At 42.9% G+C, this 6,126-nt stretch overlaps 2 non-coding genes across 2 annotated transcripts; both read left to right on the top strand.

Moving 5' to 3' along the window:
- Positions 1–240: 240 nt before the first annotated feature.
- LOC141422978 (small Cajal body-specific RNA 17) lies at positions 241–381 on the top strand. The gene has a single exon (XR_012447660.1).
- An 83-nt stretch (positions 382–464) lies between these two features.
- On the top strand, positions 465–541 carry LOC141422912 (small Cajal body-specific RNA 18). The gene has a single exon (XR_012447613.1).
- Positions 542–6,126: the final 5,585 nt, after the last annotated feature.

The raw sequence follows: 6,126 nt of genomic DNA, 5'->3' as shown, positions 1-6,126 counted from the left end.
AGTCGAGCACAGCGACAAGACTCCAATAGTGGCAGGGACTAGAAGGATGGGGCGGGCGGGAGCCGTAGGTGGGCGTGGCTGAAAGCCAAGTAGGCGTGGCGAGCAACGGTGTTGCCGGATTGGCTGGGCCTGCGGCTGCGCAGACTGTCGGCGGAGGCCTGCGTATCCCAGCTGCGCGCAAGTTGGGGCCTGGGGAAGCTGGGGGGTGGGGCGGTACAGAAAGTGTAGTGGGGCCAGGCGCTCCTGTGTCCCCCATGCAGTCCCCTGTGAGCCCGCAGTATTTTCCTTATATGATCAGGCCCCGCTTGGGCGGCGCTGCTCGCCTGGAGCCTGAGAGGATTATAAAACGTGACAGGCGACGTGGGACCAGGGGACCCGGGGCGGGGAAGTGAGGGGTGAGGGAGGGAGGTTGAGGCTGGGCTGGAGGGAGGGGAGGGATGTCCCTGCCGCCGCAGCTGGGAGCCCTGCCGATGATGACGTGACAAGTGTGCGATCTGAGTTCTGGGAACCAGGCGATGGAGTGTGCTAACGACTGAGGCCGGGCGAGCTGGAGGCGGCCAGGGCGGAGGCTGGGGCTTGGGTGGATTGGTGCGAGCAAGGCCGTGCGTGCCACTGTCTTCTCTGCCTGCCCTAGAGTCCTGCTTTTTTAACGCTTTGGTGGCCTTCTTGTAGTGTTCACTATTTTTTTTTTTTTTTTAGATTCAACTTTTTATGGTGAAAGCTTTTCAACATGCAGAAAAGTGGAAAGGCTTGTACAGTGAACGCTCATATATTTGCTAATGCCCATCTATCCTTCCATCAAACTTGTGTGCAGATAGGTAGGAACGGGGAAATAAATGCCCAGGAATACAAAACTCTTAAAATCCCCAGATGGCCCGGATATGGATTAAGATAATGGCCCTATGTCCTTATGGGGCTGATTAATATAAGGGCTCTTTACCCTTATGCGGCCCCCTCCCCATGTCAAGGTTAAAGGGGTAACGGCAAAGAGATCTAATGTGCAGGCATAGCTGTCCCACACCCAGGCAGCCTCTGCATAGTGGCCGCATCATTTGGGGAGGACCCACAAGGGAGGGCCTCAGTTTCTGCCTCCTAGCAACCCCAACCTATTGGATAAAACTCCAACCCTCCACAGCTTCCAGGCAGTCAGTTTTTACCTAAACTGCCTCGAAGGATTAGGTGCATGTTGAGGCAGTTGGTCCTTGAACTGTGCACCTCATCCCTGGCAGTGTAACCCTACTTCCCTAATCACTCCTTCGTGTTCTTCATGGTTCTTTAAAAGACAAAGTTTCCACGCAGCTAAGTGCAAAGCTGAAGTTGGGAGGATATAAGGATGTGTATTGAAAGCTGTTGAAAAATGGGGGATGTGAGGTAAAGGGGTAAGGGAGAGTAGTGGAAAGGACTGAACAGACCAGAGTTAAGTATACCCACAGTGGGAACAAATTGAGACACCTCTTTGCACATCAACTTAAATAATAATGCAAGACAGGACTGTAAAAGAGGTACAGTGTGTGTGGGGGGGGGGCGGGGGGTACTACTGGGAGGGAGGAGGGTGAATGAAGGAGATTAAGGTGAGGGTATATGGTTGATGGACTTCATACTTACATGAACTAGAACAAAGAAACCTCTTGCAATTGATTTAAATGGGGTGAGGAGGGGTGTGGGGGAGGAACCATAGGGATGATCTAACCAATGTACAATATAAGCCTATTTGGAATTGTCATTATGAATCATGTGTAATGAATATATTCTAGTAAAAATTTTATTTAAAACAACAAAAACAAAACTTAAGTTAGAGGAACTTCACACTCGCATATACTGTTGTATGTAGTCCTCTATTCAGTTTGCCCTCCACATATTTCAGATAGGCATCTGAATTTCCCATTCATTCTGCAAATCACAATCAACAGGTGTTTCCAAGTTTACTGTTTTCTGTTACTAAAAATGGCTCCAGTGAGTAGATCCTAAAACCACTGAGTGAAAGATTAACATATATTAAAACTTGTAAATATGAATGTGGATGCTTACCTAGTCTTGGTATGGGAAAAGGAACTGGTACAAAGGTGAAATTTTGTGGGTGTTATCTTAACCAAAAGATCATGCTTTAACATCACCAACAGCGAACACACTGGCCCTGTTGCAGCGAGAACATTGCTACCTAGGTAGCATTTCTCCCAAAAATGTCTTACCTGAGTCTAACCATAATGAGACAAATCCAGTTGAAACATTCTGCAAAACAACTGACCTGAATTCTTTTTTTTCAGTTATTTTTTATTTTTATCTTTCTTACTGATGTACTTGGGGGTACACTGTGACATTTTCCAAAGTTACTACAATATATCAGAGTTGAATCCACCTCCTCCATACTTCTCCTGTATCCCTCCTCCTTCCATTACTAGAATAGTTTCAGCAGGTCTCATTTTTCTAGTCTCATACATGAGTACAGAATACTTCCATTGAATTCACCCTCCTACACCCTTTCCTTATATCCTCCCCTCCCACTGGTACCAACCCCCCAGACAGGAGGACCTGAATTCTTCAAAAAATGTCAGTCATAAAAAAAGGTTGAAAATGGTATCAAAGGGGACTAGAAATGTAACAATTAAATGTAATTGGGGAAACTTAAAAATATAAATTATCCTTGAGACAGAAGTATATTATTTCCTGATTATGATAATTATATTGTAATTATGTAGGAAAGTGTCCCATGTTCTTTGTAGATACACATAGAAATATTTAGGGGTGAATTATCATGATGTCTGCAACTAACTCAAGTGACTCAGAAAATTGCATGTAAGTAACTGGCAGAGAAAGAAAAAGCAAATGTGGCAGAATGTTAGCAAGAGAAGTCTAAATGATCTGCATGGTTATTCATTGTTCAATTTTTACAACTCTTCTGTAGGTTTTAACTTTTTTTTTCCTTTTATCTTTTTTTCTTTTTTTATTCATATATGCATACAAGGCTTGGTTCATTTCTCCCCCCTGCCCCCACCCCCTCCCTTACCACCCACTCCGCCCCCTCCCTCTCCCCCCCACCCCCTCAATACCCAGCAGAAACTATTTTGCCCTTATTTCTAATTTTGTTGTAGAGAGAGTATAAGCCATAATAAAAAGGAACAAGGGTTTTTGCTGGTTGAGATAAGGATAGCTATACAGGGCATTGACTCACATTGATTTCCTGTGTGTGGGTGTTACCTTCTAGGTTAATTCTTTTTGATCTAATCTCAAAATAACTGGAGAAAAAGTATGGAGTCTGCTACTTGAAACAAAGTGTTTTCTAAAGTATTGAGTCCTTTTCATGTTTATATAACTATATGGGCAGCTGCACAGCTTACAACGCTAACTTATTAGGTCTGACATGGAGCGTCACACGAGGTGAAGTTCACACGAGGTGAGCGTCACACGAGGTGAAGATCACACGAGGTGTACTTATTTTTCTACTCTCCTTCCCTCTCCCGTGTGCTGAGTAAGCACTCTACTTGAGCCGCACCCATACCCATTTTTTTTTCTACTGGTGGACATTTAGCTTTCAGTATTTTAGAAACACAATATTACCTTCCTCAAAAAACTAAAAATAGAACCACATATGATTCAGCTATATCACTCCGGGGTGTATATATCCAAAGGAATCTAAGTCAGCATACAATAGAGACATCTGCACATTCCATGTTTATTGTGGAACTATTCACAATAGCCAAGTTATAGAATCAGCCTAGGTACCTATTAAGGTATGAATAAAGAAAATGATGTCATCTGCAGGAAAATGGATGGAACTGGAGAATACCATGTTAAGCCAGACTCAAAGACTGGCATGCTTTCTTTCATATGTAGAATTTAGACTTAAAAAAAAAAGGGAAGGGGGGCTGGTGGCGTGGCTCAAGTGGTAGAGCGTGTGCCAACAAATGTGAGGCCCTGAGTTCAAACTCGGGTACCAATGAAAAACAAAACAAAAAGGACAAGCCAGGAGCTGGTGGGTCACGAATATCATCCCAGCTACTTGGGAGGCTAAGATCAGGAGGATCAAGGTTTGAGGCCAGCCCAGGTAAAGAGTTTGTGAGACCCCATCTGCAAAATAACCAGAGCAAAATGAACTGGAGGTGTGGTTCAAGGAGGAGAGCACCTGCTTTGCAAGTGTGAAGCCCAAGTGTGTGTGTGGGAAGAATACAAAAACCAAAAGAGATGAAAATAGAAGGGGGAGAATTTGGGAAGAGGAAGGCAACCAGTGGAAAAAGAGAACAAGAAAAGGTAATGGGGGGGGTGAATATGATCAAATAACATTACATACATGTGTGAAAATGTCATGATGAAACCCATTAAATATTTTTTAAAAAACCCTTATCTTTATCAATGAAAATAAAGAACACTCCATTTTCAAACAACAAGAAATGCAATATATATTTATTTCTGTACTTGTTTTGGGGAGAAAAGGAGGAAGGAGTAATGCTACTTTTAGATTGGAAATTTTAGTGAGTCTGTCATAAATCTAAAAATTTTAGTGCTAAGATTTATCAAGATTTCAGAATTGTCTAGCCTTAGTCCTACCTCCCACATTTCTGGGTAATTTTTCCATGCTTGCACAACTTTCCTGCTTCCCTGTAACACATATGATAACAGCTTAGTCAACAATGCTTGGAGAAGATTCAGTAATAGAAAGTTGGTGAAGTCAGCAGGGGCAAGGACAAACTTTTAAATGAGCATATGAAACCGGGTGTGGTGGTGCAACACCTGTAACTTCAGTACTCAGGAGGCTGAGGCAGGAGGAACTGGAGCTTGAGGCCAGCCTGGGCCATGTAGCAAGACCCTGTCTCAAAAAGAAGAAAAGCATATGAATCTGAAACAGTGACACAAGAGAAAGCTATTTATGTGCTCGCTGTTAATCTACCTTGGTGAGAACGTCAATTTTTATTCATTAAAAGACAAATATTATCTTGGCTGTGGTTTTGTCCTTGCAACAAATACCTACTCTTTAGAAAGTTCAAGTTGCTATGGTGCGAATATTGTGTGCATGTGTTTGTAAATGGAAAAACGAGACCTGTTGAAACTATTCCAGGAGTGGTGGGAGGGGGAATAAAGGAGAATGATGGAGGGGATGAAATTCAACTATGATATATTTTAAGAACTTCTGTAAATGTCACAATGTATCCCACTACAATAATATAAAAAAAATTGAAATGTTTAAAAAAAGGAAGTTCAAATTGCCATACAAGGTGAAAGAAATGAAATGTAAACAGAAAGTAATACAGCCACTGATTTGCTGAACTCCCCTGTTTAGAATTTTGAGTGTGTGTTAATCCCCAGCACTGACAAAAAAAGTTCATTTAGTAATATAACTTTAGGCACAATCCTGATACTTCCTTGGAAGTATTAGTGTTTTTCTCTGTAAAACACTAATGTTGGTGGACGAAGACACCATTGTGTATATGCCCTCAGCAACACACCTTCAGAAACACACCAGTAGTCGAAAGAGTTGGGCTTAATGATCACTGAACATGGGAGAATGCACACATTGGGTATACCTTTGAAGGGAACTGGGAGGTACCTCAGGAAGGTGGTGTTAGGATTTAGCCTTTGGTTAGGTGGTTTGAAGAGGATCCAAAGAAGCAAGGGTTAACTCTGGATTGGATGCTGACCAGAAGTAGGGACAAGTCTTTGATGGGCATCTGAATATAGTTATGTGTTCCTTGACAATGGGGGACATGGTCCCCCCCAAATTCTTCATTGTGCAAACATCATAGAGTAGATTTAGGCAAACTAAGACTGTCATGTGTCACTGGGCAATATGGTCTTACCAGACCCCATTGTTTATGTAGTCTGTTGATAGAAATGTCATTATGTGCCACCTGACTGTAACCTTACCTAGGAAGAGGGCAGATGAGAGCTAGGCTAAAGCCACACGTGGTGGAGAAGCCACAGTCTCTCATGGTAGCTGGTATTGCATGGTTTGCACAGTGATCTTACCTATACCTAGACAAAATTATGAAGTGGTCCTGTTTCGTCTCATTTCATCACATAGTGGCCATGTCTGAGCTTGGTATACTATAGGCTTGTTAATGTGCAGAAGGAGAATGACATGAGCCTAGCAGGGAGCACCAGGCCAACTTCTAACAACCCAGGCCTACCTCAAGG

This window comes from Castor canadensis, chromosome 4, assembly GCF_047511655.1.
Source record: "Castor canadensis chromosome 4, mCasCan1.hap1v2, whole genome shotgun sequence".
Taxonomy (NCBI): domain Eukaryota; kingdom Metazoa; phylum Chordata; class Mammalia; order Rodentia; family Castoridae; genus Castor; species Castor canadensis.
Note: the sequence above shows the minus strand (reverse complement) of the source record. Positions and strands in the feature narration are given on the sequence as shown.